A 12,681-nucleotide genomic window follows, 5' to 3' on the forward strand; every position below is an offset into this window, starting at 1 on the left:
TCTGGGATCTCTCAGAAGGTTTACAATGCAGAGTGGTGACGTGTTGCTTTGGTTCAGTCGTCTGTGTCTTGACCCAGTTCCCCTCTAAACTGATGTGAGTCTTTTTCTGTGATACGGAGAAGCCTAGTCCTTTAGCCTGCTTCAGGACAGTGCAAGTTATTCCATCTATCTGAAATGGATTAGGCCTGCAACCCCAAACTGGGGAATGGTAGATCTTAAAGTCTTTGTGGTGATGTTGTGAGTCTTTATTAATTGAAAGGAATTAATGGAAATGAATTTAAAAGGAAGGGGAGATGAGATATATTATGATCATGTGCAAGAGTCTTTTAGTTCAACGTTGAACTAAAAGAGTCTGAAATGTATTCATACTCCTGAAAGAGAGATAAAGGGTTAAAATGACCTAGTTCAACATCAACTAATACACTCCAGTATGCATTAGAGCAGGTAGATTATTTTTTAAACAGTACGATCCTGCTAAGTGATGCACTTGCGCTCTATGATAGACTGGTTAAAGCTGTAAATGTCATTGTTAAAATGAGTATCTTTAACAGCTAATATCTATTAAAATGAAGCACTTAGGCACCAGAAAAGACAGTTTAAAACTGTTAGGTCCCTAAATTATTTTTGTAGAAGCAAAATGAGACTCTTAGGGATTAGGTGGCACAGTGGGTTAACACATTATTCTTCTGGATGGAAGATTTACCATCTTACCTTGCTTAAAAATACAAGTGAGCTGAGATGGCTGTTCTCCAGGTCATTCAGCATATGTGCTTTAAGGCATATGTTAATATAGTTGACTGTGATTTGCAAGGGAAGTAGATGAGGACTTTGCTTGCTGCTACCACACTTTGAGTAGGAGTAGGCTAGGACTTGATGCCACAGTTTGGACTGTTCTCTTGATGAGCTGACAAAGGGATAAACCATCCCTTTTTATAGCTCCATTTTCTTCCAACATCTTGTGACACAGCTAGAGCAGGAGTTGTAAAAAGTTAAACTCAGCAAGTTAGAATAAGACTTTTCAAGACAAGCACCATTTCGTAGTCAAAAATGAGGAATAGGTGGGTGTCTACCTGCACAAGTAGGTGCACAGGGAAAGTGAGCTATAAAGAAGCAGGTTACAGTGTATTTGAATTGAAACTATCTAAATGGCTTTTCAGGATGTTTACTGTAACTCACCTGGATGCAATGGAATATCTTTTCTTTTTGTTGAAGATCCAAAATTTCTTGATGCCTAAAATATATTCATGGAATCATAGAATGCCTTGGGTTGGAAGGGACCTCTAAAGGTCATCTAGTCCAAACCCTCTACAACAAGCACGGATATCTCATGCTAGAACACTTATTTTGATGCAGCCCAAGATGCAGTTGGCCTTCTGGGCTGCAATTGCACATTGGTGGCTCATGTCCAGCTTTTGATCCACTACAGCCCCCAGGTCTTTTTCCACAGGACTGCTCTCTAGCATGTCTTCCCCCAGCCTGTATTCATGTCTCTGGTTGCCCCAGCCCAGGTGCAGGACCCTGCACTTGGCCTTGTTGAACCTCATGAGATTCACCTGGACTGACTTCTCCAGCCTGTCCAGGTCCCTCTGGATGGCCTCCCATCCCTCTGGCATATCGACCGCACCACCCACCTTGGTGTCATCAGCAAAGTTGCTGAGGGTGCTCTCAACGCTACTAATTAATGAAGATACTCTGAGTCAGCTGTATTCCTCAGTTCTGCTGGAGTTGCTGAAGAAGACAGTCCTTTTCTCAGGCCATTCTCACCCCTAATTCTTCTTTCATGCCCCTGCTTAGAAGAAACTTGGCACCAATTAGTACATATCAGCTGCTTGCTCCTGCTTATTGTGTTTTATCCAGCATCAGAAAAGTTGCACTCCCAGGCAAGAGCCCTGCCTTGCCCTGAGCTTCTGAGGTGACTAGGGATGGAAGGCAGAACATAACATGTGGCAGGTGGATGTGTGTATTGATGTCTTCCTGAAAGGGTCTGAAGAATAATCTGCCTTTTGAATCTCAGTCTGTTCCCAAGGTCTTCTTAAGACAAAATGTCATCATGCAGGTGCTACATCAGACCACAGGGTTATGTGTCATCTTTTTGCTCTTGAAAAATCATGCATTTATCTTAAAAAGAACAGATGATAATTGTTTTTCCTTTCTTCTATAGTATTAAACAACCATAGATGAGGTGTACAGTCTCCAACATTTGTTATCCAACATCAGTATGAGAGAATACTTGGCATATATTTTCTCCTTGAGTCATTTCTTAATTCAGGAGGCCCCAAAAACCTTACATGGTGAAACATCAACTGTTAACAACTTTAGATAAAATTTCACTCTCTCTTTTATGTATGGGTTGATAATAAATCCTTAAACTATTCCATGGATGTGATGCCATACATTGCATAACCAATCCTTCAGTGCACCCAGTTTCTGTATTGTAACCTTCCTGTTTTGGTTACTAAGGCTACTGCCATTTTGTCTTTTGCTACAGATGGAAGGTGTTACAAAAAAATGTGTTCTGTTTCATTTCCATGAGGAATTGTTTGGTTTTGTGAATTCCATATTTTCAAAGACAAGCAGAAGAGTCCAGATTTCGTTGAGCAGAACCTTAACAAAGGGGGAGTGCCAGAAGGCAACCTGCTTTTCACAAAGCAGCTGTCTCTTTATCTTTCAGTGCTGCATATGTGTATGTGTACATGTGTTAAGAGAGGTTGTTCTTGTTTTGGCATAAAGTGAACCAAAATACTTTTGTTCATCCTCCTTCTGAGGATTGTGTGTTGGTGCCAGCACTGTAATAAGTAGATAACATCTCGACATGCAGCATCAGATTTTAGAGATGAATATCAGCAACTTCCCAAGCAATAGCAAGGTTAGTTTTACTGAAGTTTGTTCTAACTCTCATTTTCCATAAAAATCTCATTCATAACCTTTTTGAGCACTCGCATGTGAGATGGTGGGCAACTGTCTGCTTTGTTGTGTTCTGCCAAAGATCAGTGCCAAGTGGCTGCAGAAGGAAGGAGTCCAACCTTCTCCATTGACTCTCCATAGGAAAAGGCTACACAACCATGTGTAAAACAGGAAATTCCTGCCATAGAGCCATTAAATATATTCATAATTCTCACAGATTAACTGTAGGATTAAATATCAGTTAAATAGTTAGCATTTCAGGGTAAAATGGAATTATTTCAGGAAAACATGGGACAACTGATAGCACCGTTACCATTTTTTCTGGCATGGAAAGCTGGAGTGTAGAGTGTGTCAGGCTGTGTCTTTTCCAAACACACAAAAAGACAACTTTGTTTGAAGAATTAAGTTTAGCTGTCAGCATAGCAGAGGCACTTCTGGGTACGTTCATACAGATGAACACAATGACAATGTAATACACTAATTCAAAGAGTAAGAAGAAATTATTTTCCTATAAATACCTGCTCAAATGATGCTTTTAGGCACCACCTGTCTGTATTTTAGAGCTCTGCGTAAGTGGCAGTCCACATGCCAGTTTCTTTTAAGGACCCATTCTAGTGTGTCAAAGTTTTCTGGATAATACAAAATTATTTGTATTTCCCATTCTTAATTGATGCTTTTAATTACTCTTCATATACTTTAACAGTTTTCATATAGAAAACTGCTTTCTGTGCAGTAAGCTGAATCTCCAATCTGCAGCAAAACTTGCTTGTGTCAGGTTTTTGCCAGGCTCTGTGTACCAGTCCCAAATACTAAATTACGTTGGCACTCTTACAGTAATCAAGGGAATAATTGTAAAGACAAAGTTTGTTGTAAGGAAACCAAATTAGGAGGAGAAAACAACATTGCTTAGGAGAAATATTTAGTATGAGCTAATCTTTTTGGTCTTTGTCCTCCTACAGTAACGAGTGTTTAACCATGTAGTATAATTATTTAAAACATACTGTAATTTATCCTGTGTAGATTAGACTCCTTCTTTATTAGAATGCTAAAAGGCCAGTCTTCAAAGAATAAGCAAATTAAAGCTCTGTCTTGCTGTTTACAGTGCTGGGGTCAGATCACTGATATCTACCAGGTCTAATGCAAAGCAGCCATAAACCCCATTTAGTTAGTTTAACAGTTAATGGCTATTTAAATCAACAGGGGTCTTTTCACTGCCTCTTGAAGTCGCTGATCAGGCTATTGCAGAGTCAGGCATCTCCCCTGCTCCAACTCATCATAGTCACTGCCAAATCCCCCTTGGTGTTCAGCAGGAGTGGGACTGGTCCTCCTGAAGCATCACAGTGCTGGGTGGGTGTCTGTTGTTTTTTCTGGAGCTGCGTTTCCAGTGGCAGTTCATGTTGCTTTATACCTTCTGCACAGAGATGAGGCTAAAACTGCTCATCAGAAACAGTGAAACAGAGGGCTGATTGCAGGAGTGCAGTGGAGGGGTTTGGCCGGCTGGAAACCGTGGGGATTTGTATGAGTGACTTACCCCTTGTTTCTGCTTTCTCCACAAAGGTTTCCCACTCCTCCTTTTCTTTGGCATGTCATAGTTCTTCCTTCCTTTCCCTCCTGTTACCTCTCTGCTCCGTGACAGATTCAACACTCTGTTTTAAGGAAGAATAAGTGGGATTCTTGAAGTGTGTTCTGCCAATGAAGCTAGAACTAACCTTAGCTCCTGCTGGTATTAGGGCATGTAAAAATCCCCTCCCTGATTTCTAAGACATGTGAGGCCCCTTTAGGCAGTCTCACATGGCATTTCTGCCAGTTGGAGGACTCAATCGATCTGGGAGGTGCTGGTGCACTTTGCAGTGGTCAGCCTTCCGTGGTTTTATCCTAGGACTTGTGATGGAGGTTGGGGAGGGGTGCTACAGCTCCAGGTCCTGGAAACAAGGGATTTCATTAAATCATTTGCTTGAATGCATAAATAAATACAAGTGCTCAAGGAGCTCAGAAAACAGAAAGGAAGAAAGCTATTATGTCAGATATTTTAAAATATATTTATTTTGAAGGCATTTTTATGGTGTGGGTTTTTTTGTGGAATCATCAATGGACATTTTGGACCATGTGTGATTTGTAATATTCCATTTTGGAAAATCCACAAATACTCAGATGATTGTGTGTCTATATTTCAGCTATTTTTCAGAATGAAAAAACAAAACCAAACAAACCTGCCTGCTCAGGCTTCTTTTTCACAATATTGTTATTACCTCTTAGTCTTGGTCAGGCCAAACATACAACGAAAATGGCCTTTGTTTCTTTATTGCAATGCTTAAGCTTCCCGTCCAATCCAAAGAAGTCCAGGAAAATAAACAAACAAAAAAGGGATCAAATTTAAATGCACAGCATGCTTGCAGCTTTGGGTCTGTTTTCTCTGTGTTGCACTTTTAAATGTAAAAAGCATGCTTCCCACCCAGATGGGGGTATAGCCAAGAGGAGAAGCAAAATGGGGATACTCTGCTTTCTATCTCTTGCACAGATTTTATTGTGTTTGTTCTTTCATTTTTTGTTTTCTTTAGCCTAAAATAAAGATAAACTAGACAGAAAGCAAAGTGGCCAGGCGCCACTGCACAATTATAATTAATTCACTGTTAATGTTTCAGACATTGTTACAGTGTACATTGGAATTGCTGGGGCGGGGTGAGATTAGTTTGAGCTATTCATGTACATACTACAGGAGAGTCAAATTAAATACCCTCTCTAATTAATGTTTTCAAAATGAGTACCAAAGGGAATAGTAGACTTAGCACTTACAGAAAAGATGGTTTGTACTTCTGCTTCCCAAGTTTAAGCTGTGTTCTCACCTCAAAAGCTGGGCATTTTAGCACGTATTGTGCCATGAGCTCAGGGCAGAAATGTGTACAGCCCATTCCTAAACCACTGCTTCACCAGGTTATACCATCACCTTGGAAAGAAAAAGATACAACTAAGCTAAGACTCATATCTGAATACCTGCAGACTTAAGAAAATTCATGATCCAATCTGGTCTGCAGAAGCTGCTGAAGTGGAAGGTTTCATTGTTTCAAGAGTGAATGGGTTCAAGAAATCAAAAGACAAAGTTCTGCAGTGTTTTAAGCAAATCTGTAGAAAGGAAGGCTGGTATCTGCCCAAAATTTGGAAATAGCCAGGATATGATAAATCCAAGAGCACTTAATGTAAAGAAGAGATCTCAGCCTGTAGACTTATTTCAACAGCCAGAGGAATTAAGTAGTTTTTGTACTTCCAAAAATATCTCTATTCATCGTTTTTCTGCTGCCAGTATTTCCTGTGGGAGTGAAAAGCCATGAAAAATATGATCAGACATGTACTGATATGTGAAGTTTTATTACAAACCATCAAGAAACGTATTACCTAGTGAGAACACATCTGGAGTATTGCATTGAGTTCTGGGCTCCCCAGTTCAGGAGGGACAGGGATTTACTAGAGAGAGCCCGACGGAGGGCTGTGAGGATGATTAAGGGACTGGAACACCTGCCTTATGAGGAAAGGCTGAGAGACCTGGGGCTGTTTGGTCTAGAGGAGAGAATACTGAGAGGGAATCTTGTTAATGTATATAAAGATCTGAACGATGGGTGTCAGGAAGGAAGGGCCAATCTCTTTTCAGTTGTGTCCTGTCATAGGACAAGGGGCAATGGATGTAAATTGGAGCACAGAAAATTCCACCTTAACATGAGGAAGAACTTCCTTACTGTGTGGGTTATGGAGCACTGGAACAGGCTGCCCAGAGAGGTTGTGGAGTCTCCTTCTCTGGAGACTTTCAAGACCTGTCTGGATGTGTTTCTGTGTGACCTGCCCTAGATTCTGTGGTGGTCCTGCCCTGGCAGGGAGGTTGGACTTGATCTCCAGAGGTGCCTTCCAACCCCTAACATTCTGTGAATTAAGTCTTCCTGTGAGTCTTGAGTCAGATTTTTCAGTCTGAGTCTCCAATGCTCCATATTTGGACTCTCATATGTGTGTCTCTCCAGTCCTAGAAACTTAGGCTGCATGTCTGAGGTGTAAAATAGCCCTTTGCTTGTTCACTCTGAAGCCAGCTGAAAGTGTGCCTCTGCTGGCTAGGTTTTATCTGCCAGATGATGAGCTGCTTAGTGAGAAAGAAGTGATCAATGTGTAATTGAAACTCCTTTAAGCTGAATTTTTAGGAGAATGTGTAACCTGCAAAAATGTTCTCATTACAAATTCATTTTTTGTCTTTTCTTATGATCACGCTTAAGGAATGATCTGGCCACCATCAGTAAAAGGAAAAAGATTTGGGTTTTAAAGGGAAACAGAGGTTCATGTATTTTGGCAGTGTTTGGGGTGGGAGGGATTGCCATTACATATATTTCATACTATATCATCATCTATGCGAGGTGACAAAATCCACGTTAAATTTCTGGTGAAACCTGGTCTGCTGCAAAACACTATTAGAGTACTTATCTGTGCTACATTTTTCATCATGGATGTAACCTGAATATCCTAATTTATGACCATCTGGTCTCCAGACAAAAAGAGCCCATATGATCAGACTACAGCTTCCCTAGATCAGCTAATACATCCATGCTGTGGCTTAAAGAAAATGACACACAAATACTCTGTAAAAAGCCTAGAACACCTCTAAGGCAGCTTTCAGAAGAGGGGGGTACCCTTACACAACTCCTTGCACAGTGCACCCAGCAGGGCCAGTCATTGTATCTGTTTATTCATTGATGTTTGTTCATGGTAACTTTCATTTCATTTAGGATTTGATTTGTTTACGAACTAATAAATATGATTTATAAAAAGTGCCTGTGGTTCACTAATTACTGCACATATGGCGTTTTCATTTTGTAAAACTGGCATTTGCTTTCTATTATGATTATGTCTCCGTTCACCAGTGCTAATTAGTTTGATTAGACAGATAACTTTAACCGTTATTAGGACTGGATTCAGGGAACTTTGCATGCAGAGGAATGCAGAGAAGGAGGGTACATCGCCGGTGAAGATAGGTCAGCAGCACATAGTTTGTTCCTCATTAAATATTTTAAAATTACTTTTTGCTTTGTTTTCCACAGAGAAGAACTGAGAAGCATTCACATTTAGCTACTTAGAAAAATCCAATTAAACACAGTTGTTTAGCATGAATTTGTTAATCAGAGTTAATCTTTCCAATGAATGCGTAATTTGGAATCTGTGTCTAAAATGTTCATTTAAGGATAAGCATATTACAGGCAAACAAAATAAAAAATAAAATGAGATTCTCTTCCTTGGAACTGACTCTCAGTATGGAGAAATATTGACTGGTTTTTGTTGATTGTCTTGCATGCTGAGGGACAGAAGTGAAATTGGATAAAGACTAAGAAATGCCACATGAAAACCAGTGCCACCTGGGGTGAGCTGTGTTTTTCCCAAGAGTCTCTGAAAATTGTTCAATAGCGTCATCTGAAACTCTCCAGAAAAGAAATAAATTTAGGATAAAATAGTTGTCCAGGGCAGCAGAAATTTTATATTCATTTATTTCTTAATTTGTTTCTCTATCCTAAAAATTAGGGGCACTTTTTCTTCACCAGTATCTTAGAAATTACCTTACTGCACTGAGAATATGGAATGTGAAATACTTGGGTGCAGGCAGTGAGGCACACAATTCGTGAGCCTTTGGAAATAGTCACTGAAAGGTGTCAGACTTGATTTCCTCCCTTCCCTCAAAATGAGACTGTTACTCGAGTCAAGTAATTGTGGATACTTGTTTCTTTAAGATAGCCACTCATTTGACTCTGAATGATCACCCTACATTAATCTAGTTTCTATTCAATTAATTGGTGAGGTATGAGAGGCAAAATGGTGCCCTGTTATGGAAGCATAGTCCTGTTACAGGAGGCTCTCTCCTCTCTGTGTTAATGTGGCAATGTCATTCATGAGTTGCCCTTTTATTTTTTGTCTTTCTCCATTTTCAAAGCAATTTATCAGGGAACAGTGAAGTTCTTTCCCCTCTAAAAAGAATTGTGGGAATATTGAAAAAAAACAGAAAACTGCTATTGAAGGGTGAACAAATAGAGAAGCAGTAAACTAGACTGTTGCAGTATTTACTTTCTCCCTGGCTTTTCTGGAGGATACCTCCTGCAATGCCTTTCAAAGAAAACCCTAGACAATTTAAATGTCAAAGTCTCAAATTTCAACATGCATCATTATTGTTGGAAGCATTTGCTCCAGGAAAACTTTCAAAATTGCCATTTTTCTATCTTAGAAGAATGTGAACAGGCTGGCCAGATTCTGAGATGGTATAAATTGGCAGAGGTTCCTTATTTCAGTGCAGTTATCCTGTTTTACACCAACTGAAAATCTGGCCCTGGAGAATGAATATTTATGCCACACCAGAGAGGTTTGAATTTTTTTTTTATTTTTTTTTTTTTAAATGAGCATGAATAAAGAAAAGGCTGGAATATGCTCTGTGCTGATGAACTCAAAGCCAGATATGACCTCCGCTTGACCTTTTCTGCATTTAAGTTGAAAAAGGCCATTCTGATACATTCCAATGAAGCTAAAAATGCCTATATTTCAATACCAAAGGTCAAGCTCCCTTCTCAGTATACTGTATGACCCAGCCTTTGTCTGTTGCCCATTGATGCTGCCTGACTATGCTTCTTATATCCCACTGACTGTTTACTGTTTTCCTGGCTAATGTAAGTGAAAGAGATAATTGAAATGATGTTGAGCTGTGTGTCAGTTCTGATTTTGATTATGTCTCCTGTGCTTAGTGCAGCTTTACTGGCTCCAAACTCATTAAGTCTCCAGGAAATTTTAGATTACTGTGTTAACTATATCTTAATTAATGTATTTATCTTAACTTCCACTTAAGCCTTTTTGAAGTTTTCTTTTATCACTGTCTATCTATAATATCACTGTATTAAGAAATGTTTTTCAACCCTTCTATTTTCTTTTACATTTTGAGGATTTTGGATACTATTTTTTTGAAAGCCCAAAGTCAAAGGGACCTATTTCCAGGAAATGGTGCTTCATGCATGTTTAAAAGCAAATCACCTTATCTTCAGTGAATGTAAGCACAGCCCCACTGGCATGGACAGAAAATGTGACTTTTTCAAATCTGCCTGAAACTTTGCATCAGTGGAGCTGTGTCAATTTACACCACTGACAATCTTGTCCAAAATAAAAAGGTAGTTGGATTGTTTTGTTTTTCAGTGGAGCACCTGTTTGCCTACCTTCCTCTGAACTTGAAACAGCTGCTAAACTGGATGGATCCCAGAAAAGGGAATAAATGCACTCCCATCAAACAGGCTGATAGACCTTGAATATAATTTCTCTAGATAGAATCAGAAAGTAATAATTGTCTCTAATAATCTCTCAAATTACTCTATAAAATAATAATTTATTAAAAAAAAATTGTTTAAACAGACTATTTTTACCATCTTCTCTTGAAAATGAAGTCAAACATAAGAACAGTAGAACATTTTTGTAAATCTGGAGGAATGCTCCTACATAGTAACATAACCAATGACAAGGATCTTTTTACACCTATATTGCCATTTCTGTTGATTAACACAGCTCAGTGTATCATTGGTGGTTAATAATTTATTAATGTCCATAACCTAATACCCTGTTCCTGTTGATATGTGCCTTACTCCACAATCCTCAACAAACCTGGGCCAAGAGATGTTCTTGTCCCACCCCTTGACCATGTTTAGGTTTCCCTTCAGTGATCAAATGAGACACAATCCAGCCTGACTGGAAAGATAAGAGACAGATTCCTTCCAGTGTGAGGAGAATTGATAAGGAGCAGATCGATATTTGATCCTCTTCAGTGGGCAGCAAAGTCCACAGTCTTAACAGTGGGACAACCTCTCGTTTCTCCTTCTGTTAAATTGCAAAATTTCTGTAGTGGAAAGAGTGTAAGATGGCAATTAGGTGGTAGAAACCAAACCAAAACATATAGTGAAAAAAAAAACAAACAACAAACAAAAAACAGAAGTATATAGATCTATGTATGGAACAAAGGCAAAGCAGTGTATTCTTCTCTGATTTCATCCTTGGAAGGGGCAACTGATTTTGGTGACAATTTCAATAAAGTGGTACGTGGCCAGAATACCAGTTCCAGCCTGGACCAGTTATATCTGGCAAAGTTAAGAGGAGCTGTAGTCACTGGGAAGTGTCAGGCATCATTAGGAGTTGGTGATGCTACCAGCAGCAGTCATTATGGATACCTAATAGGCTCCTGACCATGGAAAACCACTTTGAGAAGCACAACTACACACACTAGCTCATGTAAATAGGTAAAATTCTGTTAAAACCAGTGTAGCTGCAATTCCATACACTGGTGGAGCACTTGGAGCTATGTCTTGGAGCTAATTTTCTATTTCAGCTACTTGTTCAGCTATTAGATAAAAACTGACTTACCTCACATTTGTACCTGTTGAGTAGGACAGAAAGAACTATTTGTAATCACAGTTCATAGAATAAACAAATAAACTGCATGTCTGGCACTTGATGTCTCCATCGCTAGACTTTCTCTTGAATGGTGCATCTGTTGATTATTCACTATCTGCCCAGCCTTTGCAGCTCCAGAAGTCCCTGATGGCAGCAAGCAGCCTGAATTGCCTTTTTGAGAACTTCCCAGGTTCTTTTTTTTTTTTTTTTCTTATTTCAGGTGCTTCCTAGGCACCTTGAACTGTCCCTGCTTCAGCTTTCCTGAAACTTCCAGAAGACAATATAAGTGCAGACTATTTCTCTTCTTTGTAATCATGAGATGAATTTTGCTTGGCCTTGTGGTGGAAACATCAACATAACCACTGAAAGCTCAGTGGGAAAAAAGTTAACACTGTCTTTTACCATTGTTGCTCTCCGTGCAGATATCTGGTACAGAAATCAGGTTAAACAATATAAAGGTTCATTTCCCACAACTGTTCCCAGACTCCTGTTCATTGTGAAAGAAATAAGTTTGATGACTGGCTTGATGGTGAGAGTCAGGGAAGAAGTATTTCTCATCCCTTGGATGAAGCAAGCTACTTTTCTGAACTTTGCCTCAGGCTTAGCTGAAGGAAGCTACTATGTGTTTTAGTCATTGTTTAATTGACAGGAATTGTTTAACTTTTGTTGTATTTTTCCCTTAAAAAGGAAAAAGTCTCCTTGGATTTACTTGTTAGGACTTTATAGCAGCAGCCATAGTGTGTGAGATGTTTCCCAATCAGAAAGTAAATTTATGAAAGGGATTATGTGATGTTAAGCCTGCAATACCCAGGCTGGACTCAGAGATCTAAGGCTGGTCTTGAAAGCCAAAGCCCAGCCCTCACTCCTACAGTTTTGAGAAAGAGGAGCACACAAGGCTCTGGCAGGCAGTTGACTCTGATAATGCAAAAAGGAGAAAAAAATCTTTATAAATAAGAGTAGTTCCTCTGCAGGCAGCATGGCAAAAGTGGGGGCAAACACATTTGCAGAAAAAGATTTAAAAAAACCCCAAAAAATAGGCTTGTAGTTAAATCTGAATGTGAGGGTGCAGTATCCTTTGCTCTGAATGAGGTGTAAGAGAAAAGCAGATGATACTTGGGGGTTTAGCAAGTTTTTTGCATGTTATATTCTTACCTTGCATATTGTTTTTCCTCTTCTACTTTGAAGTTATTTTCCCGGCAGTTTTCATTTTGCCCTTCACAAACTGTGTTGTGTGCACTGAGTCATGGGCTTGTGTTTTCAGAAAGGTTGTCAGTCACAGCTACACTCATGCAGCAATGATATGATTAGCTCTGTTTTTTACTGTAAAGTATTAATTTAACAAAA

This window comes from Apus apus, chromosome 5 (assembly GCF_020740795.1).
Source record: "Apus apus isolate bApuApu2 chromosome 5, bApuApu2.pri.cur, whole genome shotgun sequence".
Lineage (NCBI taxonomy): Eukaryota > Metazoa > Chordata > Aves > Apodiformes > Apodidae > Apus > Apus apus.